Here is a 21,349-nt window from a genome sequence, read left to right as displayed (position 1 = left end):
ATCCCAAGGTGGAGTAGTTCTTCATAATCTAAAGCATTGCAACAAGGCTTTTGGAGGAAAATTGATTTGGAAAATGTACACTAATCCTACTTCTAAATGGTGCCAGATTATGCAAGCTAATTATCTGGACAACAATCAATCATCTAGAGTTTTGACAATTTTGGATCCTCCAAAGGGGTCGGCTATTTGTAATTTTATGATGGATTCTACAAATCTAGTATCTAAGTATGTCTCATGGGAAGTTAATAATGGTCTCAGTGCTAACTTCTGGACAGACTCATAGTGTGGGCATCATCCAATTGCTCAAATGGATAATATGGAAGATATTATGAATAAAGCTATAGCTCATTGGGGTACAAAATTGATTGACTATGTGTCTATTGTAGAAATATTTTTAGGAAAAATAATCTGGAAAGACCCATCTCTTCTCCCAATATCCACTCAGCGATCTTCTTCCTTGGAAACTATCTTATTGAAAAGAACATTTCTCATGTCAAATAGGGAAGATGTGTTAATTTGGGTAGCCTCTAAATCAGGGCATATTCAATTAAAGAAGGTTACAAAGCCATACAACAGGGTTGCAGCAATAAGGTGAGTAGTCGAGCATACTCATTCTGTTGGAATGATATTGTTCTACTAAAACAGGTTGTTTTGCATGGTTAACTTTGAACAAAAGAATCCTAACAGCAGATGGACTAGTACAATTGGGCATTTCACAAACTTTTAACTGTGTACTTTGTGTCTTAGAGGAAGAATCAGTTGATCACTTATTTTTACATTGCACTTTTGCCTCCCAATGCTGACTCTTAATCATGAATAAACTCCAAGTTATGATGCCCTTCCTGAAATATTTATGGGATATGTTTAACTCCTAGCCTCTTTTATTTTTTTCACCAACTTTCTCAGGCATCTGGAAATGTGATCCTGCTCACATCATTTGGGCCATCTGGTGGGAGAGGAATAAAATTTTTTTCAGAAAAACATCCTCTTCTCTAGATCAAGTTTTGATTAAGTTGGAAAATTCGATTGCAAAAATTATAAATTCTTCTCTCACTAATTCCAAGGACATTCAGTCATTCACCCAGTGGGATAAGGTAATTGCAAAATCATGGAATGGTATTATTTTGCCAATAGAAATTACTCTGAATTGGTCTTTAGCTCATGTTAGAGATAGGTCTTCTATAAAATGGGTACCCCCTGCACCTAATTTCTTTAAGATCAACTTCGACGACTCTTCCCATGGAAACCCAGGGAAGTCGGGAATTGGAGTTTGCATTCGAGATCATTTTGACAAAATGTGTGCTTTCCTAGCATCTCCCATCCCCTTGGCTACCAATAACTTGGCGGAGGCAAATGCCTTACTAGCTGGCCTGGTGTTAGCAAGGAAATGTGGTCTCTCCAACATTCATATAGAAGGGGATTCATTAGTTATCATCAATGCAATTACCTCAAAAAGATCTAAGACTTGGTAGCTATCTTATGTTTTGAAGCATATTTTGGATTTACTTTGACACATTTTTGGATTTCATTGTCAACCACACATTAAGGGAAGGCAATTCTGTAGTTGACAAATTAGCAAATATGGGTTGTGATGGCATTTCAATTGAGTCAGTTGCATCTCCCATCAAACTGTCATCATTCCCTAAACTGCTTGATTTGGTACAAAAGGAAAGTACGGCTTCTTAATTATAAATTACATCTTATTAATTACTCACATTTATGCTTTTAACCCGAAGCCTGCGATTAGGACGACTGATAGGAAACTTGTATATATGCATTTAAATGTAGCTCACGAATGGTATGAATGAAAGATTAGTGTGAGTACTTTGAGATTTTCATGATGGCATCTCACACAGGGTAAAACAGATATTTCCCTCTCACACATCCTCTTGATGACATTACTGTCACATGCTAATGCAATAAATGTTGAACTTGATTTTAAAGACCGACTAATTATTGCATTTCAAGATTTTAGTTTTGTTTATAAATGGAAACTTGCCTGCTTTCATATACACAGTTTTCTATGGAAGTTTTCAAAGTTTTTGAATCTTGTAGTTTCTCAGTTTTTAGCAATATGGAGAATGGCTCTTGCAAAGTGTGCAATAAATTTCACTAGGAATACATGCCATGGAACAACCATATTCTAGTGTGAATTACAGAACCCTCGGCAACATTCGATGGACATATCACTGATGGGGTCCTCAATCAACTATTTCATCTACATAACCCATAACTAAGAAGAGTTGTCAAAGACTTTATTGGTGAGGAGATTTTGTCCCCTCAAGCCAAAATAATTCTATTTCCCCACCAACTTCTTAGTTCTTTTCTGTCCAACACTCTTGACCTCTTGCAATCAATTCCTCTGCTTGAAGTAGTGTTTTTTAAGTTGGTAAGGCAGAATGTGCTTGCTCTTGCCTTGTTCCATGAAGCGCTAGCCAATTATAACCTATGGTAGGAGTCAGATCTCTTAGGGGGCTTGTTTCCTCAACATTTTATTCAATCCAGCCATGTACACATGGTACTTTATGACCAAATCAAGCATGCCCTTGAAAGGCAAAACTTTCATCATGTGAAGAATGGTCTGCAACAATTTGGTAGACAACTAGATGAGCATATCATGCACAAAGTCAGAATCAAAGTTGGGGCTCTCATGGTGATCTTGGAACTAGAAAATATTGATCCCAGCCTACCAATTTCGCAACTAGAGGAAAGGGGTTGGCCTTCACATAGGGTGCCAGACCTTAATGCACCGGTGCAGGAAGGGGCCTTGGGATGGACTAGATCCTCTCAGCCTAAAGTGGTAGAGGAGTGGGAAAACTTTTCATTGACTCCTTCAAGAAATGCAAGACTGCAACAACACACAAAGGTCAATATCTGGGAGGTCTTTCATCGCCCTCAAGATGAAGTCGAGCCGGTCCAATGGGAGAAAGATATTCCAACCTTCAACACCTCCAAAAGTCAAATCCTGGGTGGCAAAACCATGGAAGAGTAAAATTATTCTGGCTTTGTGAATATGCGCCATTTTGATGTATAAGGAATCTGTTGGCAACTGATATGGCTCAAAATTTTTGCCTATTTTTTTATTATGCCAATTTTTCCCAATTTTGCACCAGATAATATGGCCTAAATATAGAGTACTTTTAGACTACCATATCTAGTTCTTCCAAACCACCACAACCTAACTAATATAGTAATGTCAGTATGGCTCATTTGGTTTCCTATCTAGTTTACCTTTACCAGTTTACCCCATCCAGTGTAGTCCAACTGATAACATTCAACTGATAAATGAGATCCTCAAGTTACCACGATCCAACATACTCACTTTCTCACCAATGCCTGGTTATCGAGGAAGATCTACACTAAACCGGATCCTCAAGTTATTGGGATCCTCAAGTTACTAGCTACACAGTCAACCGGTAAATGGGATCCTCAAGTTACCACGGTCCAATATACACATTTGGTCACTGGTATCTAGTTGTCAAGGCAGATCTTCAGTGAACCGACATACAGAATGGCAAACTGGTGCTCAAGTTTTAGTGGTAACTGTTAGTGGGGGCAGTTCTTCTTATAGCTATGATTCCCCTTTGTTCATTGTAATTGAGCAAGGATATAGGGTTTTCTTTCTATTTCTTTTTCTATTGAGCTCTTGAACCAGTTTTTATTAATATATATATATTCCAGTGGCTTGCCACTTTTGCTTAAAAAAAAAAATATTGATGTAAATTCTATTAAATTTTTTTCATATAGTTGTATTATGCATTTAAATTACATGTATAGTTGTAAATGCATTTAATTAAAAATGAATACATGAACTAATTTAAACGTAAATACAAAAATATACTAGAAATAATTTAAATCAAATTTCATATATGTCCTAATTTAAAGATATACATGATCCTAATTGTGCATACATTTGGGTTTAAGACATTTTCAACTCATCCACATGTCACAAATTTTTACTTTGTACATGTGTACACACATGCAAGTTATTATTTTTAACATCACAATCTATATACAAATCAATTCATGGGTTCAAACACATTTACTTAGGTGAACTATTTATATTTCATTCCACATCAAGTGGTTCAGACCACTCTTCAATAACACTTAATATTTTCTCATGATCTTCACTATCTAGTCTCCACTTTTGTGACCACCCACAATGTGGAACTATATAAAGAGTTAGGCCAACAACAATGACCAAGTGGCTATACTGATACACCTTATTGTCAATTTGATATTTTGTTAAATGAATCCCATGTTGAACAATTTTAACTTGTTTGAAATATGTCCCTTGCACTACAACTGAGCCTGCATGTACATGTATTAAAAATGAGAAATTAAAAATTTGTGTAAGCTGTGTATCTAAAAATTAAAACATGGGCACATGTACATGCTTAAAATAAATAAATGAATTTAAACGTTCAAATCAGTTCAAACTTGTGGGAAAGGACATTCCATCACTCATTTCAGATTTTTGTTAGCTTCTTTCTCTCTTCTATGCAATGCAATAAATAATAACTAACACCTTCTATATTTCCATCTTTTACTATAACTATAAAAATATCTCTGGCAATTCAAAACACATTATAAATTTAAAATGTACTCAATTAAAAACTTATAATTTATTTACATACGCAATATTTTTTAAAGGAAATATATATATATATATATATATAATAAATATGTATATCTTTTTTAATCAATTGTAAAATATGGTCATAATCAGTAGAAATCAAAGGAATGTCTTAAAAGATTCCATCCTCATTTTCCTCGTATGTGTTAGAAACATCTAGTGGCACCAATTTCCATTCCATGACATATCCAATCTCTTAGTTCTTGCAATCAACATAGTTTTGTAAAATGCAATCATAACAAAACCATGAATAATCCCTAGCATACAATGTACGTGGATGATTATCTGTACTCATGACACAATGCAAAGATCTTGTGCTCTCCACGCTCTTGAATCCATGCATTGATCTTCTATCCACATCTACAAAATGTACGTGTACATGAACATACATCTCAAGTTGTTTTAAAATATTTGAACTAGGAACATTTTAAAAAATTAAAAAAATATTTTAAAACACTAAAAGAGAACATGTACTGGTTATCTCCCAAAACATTCTGTATGGAATGGGTCTATATGTTCTCAATGATGATTCACTAGGATAATTAGGGTGCACAAAGTGTTTCTTACACCATTAAACAACACCGTGTGCATCATCTATACAATCTCCTATATAATTTATTTGGTACTTTCTTAGAGCATGTTTGACACAAGCTCTTGCACCATCATGTTCACTCTTTCAATGACCACTCTAAAAAAAACTCTAAACATGTGGTTTTTTGTCATTTTGATGATATCTACATGGTGCCTAAAATTTCCTCGAATATTTGAATTGTACCACACATCCACCAGACCAAACAAAATGTGTAACTATTGTTATGCCTCTCTCCTTCAAATATTCAAAAACCTTCTTAAAGAAATGTTGTACAAAAAGTGTGTCATGCTCCTTATCACCACTGATATAGAAGTGATACTCTTTCTTAATGAAACAATTTTCAAATGTACTATAAACACCATCCAAATCCATTTGTGTATGTTGATAACACACATGCAACATAATAGTGATTTTCTTTAAAAAGTAATACTCTGATTGAATCTCTTTTTCATGTTCAAAAGAGTAATTTTCAGCGAAGTTCACTATGGATAGAATATCTCCAAGTGGGAAAGTGTCTCTTAATGTTTGAAATTGTTGTGCTTACCACTTGAAAAAAAAAACATGGCATATGTATGGTTTTATCAACTTATGAAAATTTTCCATAAATTCTCCAATAGGTATCTCCTCTTCTACATAATCTAACCTTGTAGATTCCTTTCCAAATTTTGTTTCAAATTTATTGTACTTGTAACTCTTGCAATTTACCATCTTCTTTATGTCAGTATGTTCATCTCTCAATGACAATTTAGCCAACTCCCCACATGTTCCAAAAATTCCTTTTATGCAATTTATTTGACCAGTTGCATTATCATCTAATTTATCACATAAGATGGATGCTATGAATTGACTTGTTCATTTAGGAGGAGACTTTTCATAGACATCACTATCTTCTATAATCTTTCAAAACACTTGATAGTATAGATCAAATTCGATGTGATAACAACAACAAGAAGTTTCAAAAAATTTGTTTACCTTCACATAATATGGCCTTAACCTTTCAAACATGGTTTGTCCAATCTTTATATGAGGGGTTGTTTTAGTAAAAAACACATACAATTCATGTTTTGTTGTGTCTAACCAATGTTTTACATGGAGATCATAACAATCAGGGCCAATCCTTTTCTTGATAACATCTTTACCATTTGATGAAGGATGACTATTAACATTCCAAAAACTTGTCATGAAGTTCTTAACAACTTCTTCAATTCTATCAGAATGAGGAGCTCTACACATAATTCCCCAATTCCCTTCTGAGGTAGTATCATCCAAACTCCTCTTTTTCACATATTTTGATATTGTCTTTTTACTAAACCAAACTCAAATGACAGTGAAGAGATTTGTCTTTTTTGAGGTAATCTTTCATTTACTAAAGATGTCAACACCACTCTTCTTGAAATGGTCTTATCTACTATTCGATATTTTTTACCAATGTTCTCCAAACCTTTCTTAACATTCTCAACATTAGACTTTTGTAGTTGAGAAGTTTTCCTCTTTTGACTTGTTATATCTATTCCCAACAATTTTAGTGGATCTATTAAGTGTTTACGAGTAAGTAAAATTGATAACAGTTGAGCTTTCTCTAGTGTAGTATCAAGACTATTTAAATGAGACATTATTTCTTTTGCACCTTTATTCATTGACCTCCTTTTAGTATGTCTAGGTTCTTCACTAAGACATTTCAACTCATTCACATCGATTTCAAGTAAATGATCTAAGTTTTTATAAGAAATATTTCTCTTCACCTATTTAGCTAGATCCACAATATGTTCATCCATACTGGTGGTAGGAGGTAAGGAGCTTGAACCCTCTCCTTCAACCTCCATTGGTTCAACTTGGGAAAGAACCTCCCTATTTTCTTCAACTATAATGTGTTCTTCAATAGGTTCTATTTCCTCAACTCCCTCTTGAGAACTTCTTCTTGAGCTCGTTTTGCACATAATTTAAGATGACAGAGAATATTTTTAATGCAATGAAATTTTGAGTATAATTTGAAACCAAATTTCTAAGTCATAGTAAGACCTAAATATTATGTCATAATAGGTGGAATAGTATGTCATATTTAATACCTATTATTGCATAATGGGTCTTAATATAAGATGTAATAGGTCCTAATATCTATATAATATAGGTCTTAAGGGGACTCTTGAGTATAATTTGAAATTTTTTTGCATACGTGATCATATTAAGACATATAAATAGAACCTATTATGTCATAATAGGTTCTATTATGTCATATTTAAGACCTATAATCACATAATAAGTCCTAATATCACATAATAGGTCTTATTATTACTTAATATGACCATGTATGCAAAAACATTTCACATTATACTTGGCTCCTCTTAAGGTCTATATTATGTGATATTAGGACCTATTCAATGCAATTAAATAGGTCTTAAATATGACATAAGTTAGAACCTATTATGACATAATATGTCTTATTAATTATGACTTAATATGACCATGTATGCAAAACAAATTCACATTATACTTGACTCCCCTTAAGACCTATATTATGCAAATATTATGACCTATTATATGTGATATTAGGACCTAATATGTAATAATAGGTCATTAATATCACCTACATAATAGGCTCTAATATCTCATAATATAGGTCTTCAGAGGACTTGAGTATACAATGTGAAATGGTTTTGCATATGTGTTCATATTAAGTCATAATAAGACCTATTATGTCATAATAGGTTCTATTATGTCATATTTAAGATAGGTATTATCACATCTAATAGGTCCTTATATCACATAATAGGTCCTAGTATCACATAATATAGGTTGTAAGGGGACTCAACTATAATGTGAAATATTTTTACATACACTTGAAAACAAGGTAAACACAATATTTGTTGTTTGAAAGTGTTTGATTATTTTGATCATGCAGGCACAAATCCTAGGGCTAGCCATGACAATAGTTGTTGAATCTCACTTGGGGGGTTACCCTGAGCTATGCAATTTATAGCAGATACTTAGGTGCTTGACCCCAGTGGTTCCCCTCCACAACACTCACTTCTCTGAGGCAGCCAAGGACCGGTCCCCATGAGAACTCCCTGTAGTGAACTTTGTATCTCTACTAAGAATTGTGTGTGTGTGAGCTTCTCTAGAGGTCCGATCTCCTACCCCAACAACTAGAAGGTTTTGGGCTTCTAACACAAAAAAGGAACTAGTAAGGGAATCCATTCAAGTGGGCATAGATCCGATGAGTTAATGTCTCTATGCCATTCCAACACCTGTTGCTTGCAACTTTTGTTACAATCACTTTTATTTATAGTGGTTTGGAAGACCTTGGCTTTATCTTGTTAACTCTTTGGGTCATCCCCTCTCACTTAGCCTTAAGGGCTACTCCCTTTCTAAGGATAAAATAAAAAGAGCCTATTGTTCAAGACACAAATGCAAGTTTGTCATTTTTAGAGAACTAATTGAAGTGTTTGATAAACCTTAAAGACACTTGGTATCAAAATCTAATTTAAATTATATATTTATGGACTATCTAAATTAAATTATTAATTATAAATTATAAATGGGAAAGAGAGGGGTCCTAAATATCTAAATTTTAAATTAAAACCATGATCTATTATAAATGGACTTAAAAGGGGAGAGAAAATGCCAATTATACAACAAGCAAGTTAATGGAATTTGAAATGCAAATACACATGTTTTTTCAAATTAAAACAAAAATTAATTTTAATTAAAACAAGATTATTTTTAATCCTACCATTTCCAATTGATTTAAGAAAAATAACTGTTACTACTTATTATAGTTGCCATTAGTTTTTTTATCCAAAGTCATTCTATATACTCTAGTCGGTTACTACTACCGAAACATTCAGTCGGTATGCACAAAACAGTCAGTTATAGAAGAAAGTAGTCACAGAGCCTAGTATTCACCAAGCTGTCTACCGAGTAACATTCCATGTCTGCTGAGCAGAAATAATGATACACTAAGTTGATATACACCGCGTGAAACATGTTACTACATTCATTGAATCTAGACACAAATGGGAAAACATGTTACAAGATCGAGGAACATAGAACCGTTATCACATTGGAAATTGCACTTAAAGATTGTGTATGATTTTGAGGTCATCTAACCAATGAAATATTTTGTATAGTTATTCATTCGATAAATCATGTTTGTAAGATCGAAGTAATGAACCTGATCACCGACATAAGAGATCTATTTATACAGCATGGATTGAGATCAGATAGAGATACATAGAGGTGTATGAAGCAATACTTGTGTGATACATAAGAAAGCACTGAATGTTATGACTGTTACAGAGACACAGAGGTCACTGAGAAGGATTTCAAAGAACTGTCAAAGAACAAAGTAAATAGAAGGGTTTACCGAGCTATTCTATGGGTTATCGAGGTATGCTATAAGCAAGGTAATCTCATTTTGAGCACATAGAATTTGCTATAACATTGCAGATGTAAAGTTGTAGATCTTTGTAAAGATTTTATTGAAATATTTTGAAGTTGTAAGAGAAACCTTTAACAGGGTAAAAGACTCTAACAAAGTCTATAAATTGTAAAGTCGTTAACCAGGTGCACCATTTAGTTTAAGTGTTGTAAAATCCTTTAGCAAGGTAGATCTAACAATCTTGATACTCCTAATAGGGTAAGCTATCAGAAATAGTTGAACATGTAGCTCTAACTGAGCAACCTTTATTATTGTAGTAATGAAGTTGTGGGTGCAATCCCCACTGTAGTTTTTCTCTCTAACCAAAAGTTTTTGCATAACCAAAATATATGTGTTATGGAGTGAATCATGTATGATTGTTATTTATTTGTTTTAGCTTTATGTTATGTTACAGCAGTTTGTTGTTTATGCATAATAGTAAAGATATTGTTGATAAAAGGATTTGAAGTATTGATTCACCCCTTCCCTCTCAGTACATTAGCTTTCCATATTGGGCTTAACAATTGGTATTAGAGCTTGAATCTTGGAAAAAGGTTTAACAACCTAAAGAGAAAGATCTTATCAATGGAAGGCTATAAAAAATCTTAGAGAATTGTGTATCTAGAAGAAGAGTTGGATCATGCTAATCAAGTGATTGCAGACATGCAAAGACAAATGAAAAAATCATTGAAAGTTAGAAGGAGATTATCTGATGATTTGGAGGACTCTCAAGAGTTAGTGGAACAAATTGAAACATCATCTGAGAATAGTATATCTGAAGAGACTAAAGAGATAATTGAAGAACTAAAGGAGAAGAACAAAGCACTGACTGATCAGCTAAAAGCAATGGAAAGAGGACATGAACATTTCAGCACACAGATGACTAAGAATATTGATGCATTAAGGACAGCTCAGGATAAAGTAAGAGATCTAGAAATAGAAAAACATTAGCTTGAAGCATTAGTATCTGAAAAGAATGATGAAATCACAAGGTTGACTGGGATTCAACAAAATCTGTTAGATCAATTGGGCTATGTACATCATGAAGCAAATCTGAAAGATGATGAGAATCAAGCATTGAAACTTGAAGTATCATAGTTGACAAATGAACTTGAAACAGAAAAGAAATCTAAGGAAACATTGAAAAAGAGTTATGAAGCATCAAAGATATTGGATGAGCAACTGAATACAAGAAGACCCAACAAAGAAGTAGGACTTGGTTACAAAGTAAAATACTCTACTGAGAAGGGAATTCATACAACTGAGATAGGAGAATCATCAAAGCAAGTAGGAAATAAGAAGAATATCAAAGGAAAGAAGCCTATTTGCAACTACTGTGGAAAACAAGGTCACACTGCTAACATGTGTCAAATCAGAAAAGGTAAGCAACCGAATGTCACTAGGTCTAATGGTTATTGTCACAATTGCAACAAATATGGTCACACTGTTAGGATTCCCATAGATACTGAGAGGGGGGGGGGGATGAATTAGTATCTAACCGATGTACAAAATTTCTTAACTTAAAACATGTAGAACATATTATAATAGTGTACTAGTAAGCAAGAAATAATGCAATAAACAAAATTAAGAACATCAACATGAAAAGCATACCATAACACAAGGATTTAACAAGGAAACCTGGTGTGGGAAAAACCTTGGTGGGATTTGTGACCCACAATATCCACTTACTGGCTTGTAAGAGAATATTACTTACAATAGGGGCCTGCACATGCAGGAAGGCCAACTACCTAGAGCTCACTACTCAAATAGGAAGTCTCACGGACTTACAATGTGGATTATACAAATCCAATATCTTGTACTACTTTACAATAGCATTTATAATGCCTGATCCAGTACCGGTTGCTACTCTACTTCTTACGTAAACCCTTTAACCTATATTTCACATAATAGGTCTACCTTAATATTTCGCATACATCACTTTCTTTACTTCCTTACCTCATCACAAAATGTCTACAATGATCTCTTTTATATACAAGAGTCATTTTACAATATGCCAAGTTGGCTTACAAAGTTTTACAATAATAAACAAAATATAATATAACAAAATCCTGTCGGCCTCTGTGTCGGTATACTTCATTTCTCTGTGCCAGTGCCAGTGTCCTGAGTGCTGGTGTAGAGTGTGATCTATTGATGTCGGTGCACTAACTTGTCGGTGTAATGCCTTACTGGTGCCATAGGATTGCAAGGTTTCCATCAATGACAAAACCTTCAATCACACACAATGTCTCATTGGAGTGTGCATATGCCAACAATCTCCCCCTTTGGCATTATGGCAACACTCATGAGAAATTTCAAAAGTGTATCAAAAAATGTGAAGTCCAAAAAATGTTACCAAAAATGTGTGCTCCCCCTGAGCATATGATTCCTGTGATATTGAATTTCTCATCCCACTACTCCCCCTTTGGCATCAATGACAAAGGTTGTCAAGATGTCAGTAGGGTTTGTAGGTTCAACCTTGTAACTGGGTAGTTACAATTTGAAATAGATCCGCCAAAATCAAGTTTATACTCTCCATAAACTTTTTACTATCTCTTATTGTTGTCTCTGTTCTGTTAGCTATACCGGTGAGATGTTGCAAATGCTCTGTCGGTGTTTTATGTCCCTGTATTAGTGCCTCAGATACTTCCTTCCATAGTGATGCTAGATAGTCCAATCTTGGACTCAGTTTTAATCTTAGATGCTTTGCCTTATTCACTGTTCTCTCTTTTTCTCTTTCCAATTTAAGTAAATCTTCCTCAAAATTTGTTATCTTTTGTTCAAAAACTGATAGTGTATTAGGTGAGTTGACCAAATTAGCAGCAAGTTTATTGATTTCATCCTGTACCTTGCTCATCTTCTTATCTATATCTACAGTCAAAAAGTTTGTCTTGCAGGTGTCTTTGTACAGAGTTTTGTACTCTTTCAATAAATTACACAATTCCAGTAGAAGTGTGTCAAAATCTCTGGTACACTTCTTTATTTTCTCATCAAAGAATGTCTACTTTTCAATTTCTACTTTATCCTTCAATGTCTCTTCCTTTATTTTCTCAATGTTTTCTGTGATATACTTACACAAGGTATCAAGTTGTCCTAAAGAATATTTATTTTCTATATTATAGTTAGGAGCAATTACCTTCAAAATTGGTATGGTATCATCTATTGCCTTATAAGCTTGTGAGCTGCAATCTGTTATCTTTTTAATTGAATCTAATAGTACCTCAGTCACATTAGTTGATTTGTAGCTTGATGATGAACCTAGATTCTGAGTACTGCCAGTGGAAGTAACCAAGATTGTATTGACCTCTGGTAGGTCTATTTGTGTTTGCATTTCTCTAAGCAATGGTTTTTCTACTTCTCCAGTTGTCAGTGGCAATGTTTCCTTGTGAACCTGTTCTTGTTTCTGTTGTTGTTCCTGTTCTGGAGCCTTTTGCTCTATTTGTTTTTCTATTTGTTGCATTTTCTTAGTCTGAGTCTCTACCTTTTTCTCTTTATTATCTGCCGGTATCTTTTGTGTGTTATCAGTTAGCTACCAGAGGCTCACTAGCCATTTCAGTCTTATCAGTTATATCTTTGTCTACCACAATGTTGATCTTTTGAGTATCAACATCCATAGTATATAAGACTTCAGGATTAGGATTAACATCCTCTACATCCATACTTTTAGCTGCCGGTTGATCTTTTGTAACTGTTGTTTTTACAGGTGGAGTAATAAAAGGAGGTGGGGGTAAGTTGTCTTTACTGGGTTGTCCACCAATTTTACCTTTACCCTTGTCTCTTTCCTTCTGATATACCTTTATAGGTTTGTGACTCATTTATTCTTCTTGTTTTTCTTTTTCCACTAGGAAAATGTCCCATGTAGTTTTTGTCTCCTCAGTCACCTCTTTAACCCTTCCAACCATTAAAGAAATGTGCCGGTGTGCAGTAGAAAATACTAACCGGTTGGCTTGAGCAATTAAGTCATCAATTTCTTTGGGTGAATTCACCGGATATACAACAAGTAGCTTTTCTATCTTTATTTTCTTGTCCAGTTCTATTACTGCTTGTCTTCTTGTTTCTAGTCTCTTAAATAGTTCATCTGGAACTTCATCTACTACTTCCATCAAAAATTTCTTATACATATCCATATGCAATATAACACTGTTTTCTACTTGTTCTTCTTCATCAGCTGTTAGAGTGTCATATATTTTCTCTATATTCTTCAATTTTCCTTCCTCTGTAATTTCATTCAAGAGTATGTCAAAAGGGGCCAAGTCCTTAATTGTCCTTTTCTTCTTCTATGGTGTATCCTTTCTTACCAAAGATCTCACTGCTTGTTGTTTTTGTCTTGTCCTCCTAGGTGAGGGTATGGCTATCGGTGAGGGATCTGTATTGTTGAAATGTGGTGACTAATCAGCAAAGTACTGTACACTCAGCACATATCCTCATCGGGGTTCATTATTTTTTTATCCAAAGTCATTCTATATACTCTAGTTGGTTACTACTACCGAAACATTCAGTCGGTATGCACAGAACAGTCGGTTATAGAAGAAAGTAGTTACAGAGCCTAGTACTCGCCAAGTTGTCTATCGAGTAACATTCCATGTCTACCGAGTAGAAATAATGATACACCGAGTTGATATACATTGAGTGAAATGTGTTACCAGATTCATTGAATCTAGATACACATGGGAAAATGTGTTACAAGATCGAGGAACATAGAACCATTATCACATTAGAAATTGCACTTAAAGATTGTGTACGATTTTGAGGTCATCTAACCAATGGAATATTTTGTATAGTTATTCATTCGATAAATGATGTTTGTAAGATCGAAGCAACGAACCTAATCACCGACATAAGAGATCTATTTATACAGCATGGATTGAGATCAGATAGATATACATAGAAGTGTATGAAGCAAGACATGTGTGATACATAAGAAAGCACTGAATGTTATGACTGTTATAGAGACACAGAGGTCTGCAAGAAGGATTTTAGAGAACAGTCAAAGAATAGAGTAAACAAAAGGGTTTACCAAGTTATTCTATGGGTTATCGAGGTATGCTATAAGCAAGGTAATCTCATTTTGAGCACATAGAATCTTCTATAACATTACAGATGTAAAGTTGCAGATATTTGTAAAGATTTAATTGTAATATTTTGAAGTTGTAAGAGAAACCTTTAACAAGGTAAAAGACTCTAACAAAGTCTATAAATTGTAAAGCCTTTAGCTAGGTGTAGCATTTAGTTTAAGTGTTGTAAAATCCTTTAGCAAGGTAGATCTAACGATCTTGATACTCCTAACAGGGTAAGCTATTAGAAATAGTTGAACATGTAGTTCTAATCGAGCAACCTTTATTATTGTAGTAGTGAAGTTGTGGGTGCCATCCCCACCACATTTTTTCTCTCTAACCAAGAGTTTCTACATAACCAAAATATATGTGTTATGGAGTGAATCATGTATGATTGTTATTTTTTTGTTTTAGCTTTATGTTATGTTACAACAGTTTGTGGTTTATGAATAACAATAAAGATATTGTTGATAAAAGGATTTGAAGTACTGATTCACCCCTCCCCTCTTAGTACATTAGCTTTCCATATTGGGCCTAGCAATAAAATCATTTAGAATTAATTGAGATATAATTATTATATAAATTAAATAGAATATTATTTAAAATAATTTTCATAAAAATATAACATAAAAAATATTTAACTAATACAATTAAATAAACATAATTTTTTAGTACGTAATACATATAAAATTAAATAAAATACATACTTGGATCATAATATCTTTGACTTCTTTGTTCTCGATATCTTTGTTCTGTTTTAGGTGAATATTTCCTTGAAGTCTTATTTTGCATTTTCTTCTTGTTCCCCATACTTTTAAAATAACAAAGAAATTTGGGTCGGCTTGGGTTCAAACGAACGTCGACCTTTATGAAATGTTGGGTTCATTAGAACCAGGCCATTATGTGAAAGTTTGTGTCATTATTTTTCCTAGGAGGTTCAAACAAAGGGGGGTTCGATCGAACTCCCTATGGTTTGATCGAACCCCCCTTCATTCGAACGCTTGTTCGTACGAACCACCTTTTTTGAGATCTCTCCTCAAATTCTTCAGAATTATGAGAAATTTTGGCCTTCAAATCATTGGTTCAAGGCTCAAATAAAAGAATCTTGATAACCCAAAATTATAAGATGGTAGTGCTCAGAGCAAGCTTTCCAATGAGTATAATTTTATTCTATTGTGAATTTATTATGTTATTGTTTTTTTAATTTTATGAAAAATTGGTTTTTCACCAAATATGAACTTATTTGTTCAATAGATTGGGAAAAATAGGAAACTAATTCAAAAAAATTCTAAAAAATATCTATACACTAGGTATTGATGTCTTCATTCTAACAAAAATAAATAAAAATTTAATTTTGATATATATAGAACAAGTTATGTGTTCAAATTCTAAACCTATGTCTGAATTATAACTAGTCGGACTTCAAAACTTAATAAAATGAAAAATATTCAAGATACCACTATAAAACCAACAACAAGCCCTAGATATTGATGTTACAAACTAAAATTTGAAAGAATTGAGTTTTTATCATTTATAGAAAAAAAGTTGTGTTTTGGGAGACACGTCACTCTTAAAAAATGTAATTTGCTGTTAAAAACTACTTTTTGAGGGAGATGGAAATTTAAAAAAAAAAATCTTCAAACAAATTTGAAAAAAAATTATTTAGAATCTATAGACAAAATTCTACAAATCACTAATTTACATCATCTTCAAATTCTTAATAGTTTAAAATTTATAGTTGTCGAAAGTTGAAGATTATTTTAAAAATGTTCATCTTAGTGTCAAAAGTGGAAAAAGAGTGGGAACCATTATTTTGAGTTCACCCTTACAACATTCACAACACATATCAAATGCTAAAATTTTTAAAATCTCTGCAACATTCCCATGGCTTCAAATTTGCATTAGATATAAAAAACCAAGGGCTAAACATAAACATTGATCTCTTACCTCACTCAACTACAAGGATGGATTTTATGCCACTTGATAGAAAATTACCAAGTTGCTCAAATCATTTACTACATAACCTTATAAGAGAAAAATATTCATACAGATAAACCATAATGCAAATATCAAAGATATATTTTAAGATTGCATAAGATATACCATATGAAAACCTTCAAAAGGAGAAAAATTGCCTCCAAAGGAATCCACACTTAATGTACTTATTTGGCAATTAAAAACTACACTTATAAAGTCTCAATGAATATTTCTAAAAAATCAAAGTCCTCTGATATATCCTTCATGTCTCTAAGAATAATGTGTAACCATGCAACCACACTGGTGCAGTAGCACCTAGTGAAGGTCATGGAGCACTTCATCAAATTTTGGTTTGAAATGGCCTATGTTGGTGCCAATTGAATAATGGACTTGTTGTATGTCCAGAGGGTGTGTTTTGTGTGTTTAAGTGTCCTTTCTGTCTTAGTTTTATTGTTTCTTTGAGTTTTTGGTCAATTTTTTACCTTTTATGCTTTGTAAGCCTAGAATGGGCAAAATGTGGAAAAATGGTCAAAATGCCATATAAATCCTTGTTAGGCATTGAAATATGTTTGTGTGGTTATAGAAAACCATTTCCCATGATAGAGTTAAGTCTATTTGGCTCACAAGTCAAAAATGCTCATTGTACTAAAAATTGTCAAAATTGTCAAGTAACATTTTGATAATTTTTGGAAATTTTGTAAAAATAAGGCAAAAGGTGGTTATTGGTTCATACTTGGGAATGATTTAGGTTATGAATGAATATTTAAAGTCTCACACAACTTTGTATCAGGTTGGCATTCAAAAACAAGAAGAATTTAATACAAAAAGTAAGAATTTTGTCACTTGTCTTGCCTTTTTGTTCCATATGCTATAGCAGTTCGTACTTCCTAAGTATTTGGTTGTACTATTTTCATTTGGGTAGTTGTGCAATGTTGTTTTAAATCACTCTCCCCTAGTTTTGTGTGCTAGTGTGAAGTTTTAATATTGTATCAAAATTATTATGTTTTAGCCTTGTTCTCGGTTGTGTAAGGGTTTGGCTTCAACAATGGAAGCAACTTGATTTTCTTTGGCCCTTTCTCCATGGCCTCTGAGAGTCAAGTTTCTGTACATATCCTTATTGTTTATACAAGTTTTTTTTTGATGGAAATGACAAATAAAATGGTTTTTGTTGCTTACTAGGTGAGCTCCTATAGCTCGACTAGTGAATTTTCATGGTGTAAAACAAAGCTTCTTTGCAAACCCCCACCAAGTGGACCTCATTTTCAGTTTCCTAAGGTGGAATGAAGTTTGGACAGATTTTTTAGACCAGATGGGAGGATATTTCAATGAATAGTTTGTTGGAATGCATTTTGAGTAGCCAAAGTGTTGAATACAATGGTTTTTGAGCACTTTTCCTCTTGAAACTTGGTTGCACCTCAAGTGTTTGTCTTTATGATTGCAGGGCAGAAATTTGTAAGGATTTATAATGATGGTACATACCTTCTCAAAATATTTGGTGGTCTAAAGAAGAGTTTGGAATGGTGATAAGGTGTTTGAAGACTCAAAACCTTTGAAAACCCTTGTTTTTAGGCACATTTATAGGACAACAATTTTATGGTATTTTCAGACCTCCTCATAGCACAAAATTGAAATATCTCCATAAAGGGTATCTAGATATGAAAGGGTTTAATGAATTTTTTTGGTAGTTTGTGGAGTTATAAGTGTTTTAGCAGTTTTGGAGGGCTAATTGCGGCTCTTTCCTTGTACCCATGTTTTGAGTTTTTCTTCAAATCGGGTAAGAAGACAATTGAATAGATCACCAAACTAGGTTGAAATAATCCTAAGATGATGCTAGACAATTTCCTAAACCTCTTACAACCCTTGGTGACTGATCTTGGTGTTTTGGAGCTAAGAAGAAAAGTTTCACCTTTGTGAGACTTGAGAGCAAGTTTGAATGAAAACAAGAACTAACATGGTAGGAAGAACTCAGGATTGGTATCAAGCATAGAATAGGAAAGACATAAAAGAAACAACACCTAAATAAGTGATAAAACCTTCAACAACTACCCTCAAGGGAACTTGCAAACAAAATTGATTGCAAACACACAAATTGAGTCAATTCTTGAGTTTCTCCCTATCATAGTGGTATTAGAGAAAGAAGTAAGTCTTGGGTAGAAGTGAGTAGTTTCAAGATGGTGACCAATAATGAGTTAGCCAAGAAGGTAGAAGACGAAGAAGAGGAAAATAGAACACTAAGGGAAAGATTGGAGTAGCTAGAGATAAAACTAGTTTCCGTAGAGGTCAGGACTAGAGAAGTGAGTGATAAGGTGGACGATAACGGAAAATTGGTAGTAATAAAAGATGAGATCCCTATACTTGACCCTGTTCTTGAACAAGAACCTTTCTTGAAGGCCTTGGAGGCTTTTAGTGGTAGAACCCTAGAAGGTATAGATCCTTTTAGTGGCAAGATGGATCCAGATTCAGTCATGGAATGGATTAAAGGCCCGGAGAATCACTTTGAAAGTGATGGGGTGATAGAGGCCCAGAAGGTGAAGGTAGCTAAGTCTAGGTTGACAGGGCCTGCCTTAACATGGTGGAAGTTTATTCAAGTTGAGAGAGAAAAAGAGGGGAAACAACATATAGCAACCTGGAAAGGAATGGTGTCTAAGGTCAAGGAAACCTACATACCAGATGATTATGAAATCCAACTATATAAGAAGAGGCATAATTTGAGGCAAAGGGAGTTAGATGTGAGAATATATACAAAGGAGTTTCAAAGACTATGTTTGAGGTCAAAGGTTGTGGAAAATGAGAACATAAAAGTTGCAAGATATCTCAATGGCCTGGGATGGACTGTACAAGAAGTGTTGAGTTTATTGTGTCCCAATACAGTGCAGAAGTGTTACCAACTAGAAATCAAAGTGGAAGAGAAAAGTAGGAAGAAGCAAGAAAAAAGCAACAAAGGTAGAGGTAGGGGAAGAGATGGTAGAGGCCATAGAGGCAATTTTGGAGGAAGAGGAGTTGATCAAAGGTCCCAAGGAGAGTCCAAACTTATAGAGAAAAGTGGGGATTCTAATAGCAAGAGCAGCTATAGAGGAAGGGGATCTAGCAACCCAGGAAGAGGTAGATCTAGTGGACCAGGAAGAGGTCCTACTTCTCCACCATGAAGTGTTACAATTGCCAAAAGTTGGGTCACCCCACCTATAGGTTCCCTGAGAAATATTCTTCATCTCAAGGAGGTGAAAGAAGAGTGACATATGTGCAAGAAGATGTAGCAAGCCGTAAGACACAAGAAGTGATTTTAGCTTTAGAAGATGGGGAAAGTTTAACGATGAGAAGATTCTTGATCAAGGAGCCAAACAAAGATGAACCAACTCAAAGAAGATCTTTATTTAGAATCAAGTGCAAGATTATGGGTAAGGTTTGCAGAGTGGTGATAGATTCAGTGTCTACAGATAATATTGTGTCTGAGGAAGCAGCAAATAAACTTAAATTGGAGATAGTTCCACATAGTAGTCTATATAAGATCACTTGGCTCAACAAGGAGTAGCATGTGGTGGTAAATGAACAAGCTTGGGTTGAGTTCACAATAGGGGGTTATAAGGATAAAATATTGTGTGATATACTCCCAATGGATGATTGCCACCTACTTCTGGGTAGGCAATGGAAATTTGATAGAAAAGCCATTCATAATGGTGAGAAAAACTCTTATTCTTTTTAAAAATATGGAGTCACATATTAAATTCAATCGTTAAATAATGAAGGAGAGGGAAGCAAATCAAAAAACTCAAATACCTTGTTCTGATTAATTAAGAAAAATAGGTTTTTAGGACCTGAAACCTTTAACATAAGAGTTTAAGATAAGACATTAAAAAGTCCAGAGCTTATAAACTGCTTACAAAACAATTGGCAAAAATGCCAGCAAACCAAAAAGATAGCTAAAGATAAAAACAACAAAGAAACTAGGAAAGCACTACATAGCTATAGTCTTCAGCAAATCCTCTACCTTTTTCTCTAGCTGGTCATAGGTGGCCCCAACAACTTTGAGTTCTTCCAAGTCCTTGTTAGATTTCTTTTCTTTCTTTTTTCCTCTAGTTTGGGTTCTTAGTCCTTGAGCATCTACAATGCCTTTTATGTCAGGGTCAATATCCAGGATCTCCTTCTCCTCTTCCACTTTGCTGATGAGAGTGTTAGTGTTGCTAGCAAAAATCTTCAGGATGCTTAAACTCTGTTCAGCTATACTCTTCAGGCACTTCTCAATTTTGCTCACTTTACTGGCATCACCCAAAATAGTTTGATCATTAGCGTCAGCAAGATTTTTCCTTTCCAATATGTCTTTCTCTATTTTCTCAAATCTGGGGTTGAAGGAGTCTCTTATGTTCTCATCTTTTGCAATGGTATTTTTTAGGTCCTCAATATAATCAGCAATTGTCTTCCCTTCCCCAGTGTTGATGGTTTCCAAAATCTGAATTTTATGTCTGAGTTTTTTGTTGTCATCCACAACTTTCTTGTAACTAGTTATTAGCCACTCCATAGTATCCATGAAACCTTGCATACTCTCTGGAGGAGGGTTAGGGGGAGGATCAACCTTACCAAGGATATCCTATTCCTTTTTTGGAGTGTCCCGATTAGTAGCTGTGTCTTCAACCCTAGGAGCCTCACTAGTGGTCACCTTCTCCAGGTTCTATTCAGCTTCC

The sequence above is a fragment of the Cryptomeria japonica genome, chromosome 9 (genome assembly GCF_030272615.1).
Source record: "Cryptomeria japonica chromosome 9, Sugi_1.0, whole genome shotgun sequence".
Lineage (NCBI taxonomy): Eukaryota > Viridiplantae > Streptophyta > Pinopsida > Cupressales > Cupressaceae > Cryptomeria > Cryptomeria japonica.
Note: the sequence above shows the minus strand (reverse complement) of the source record.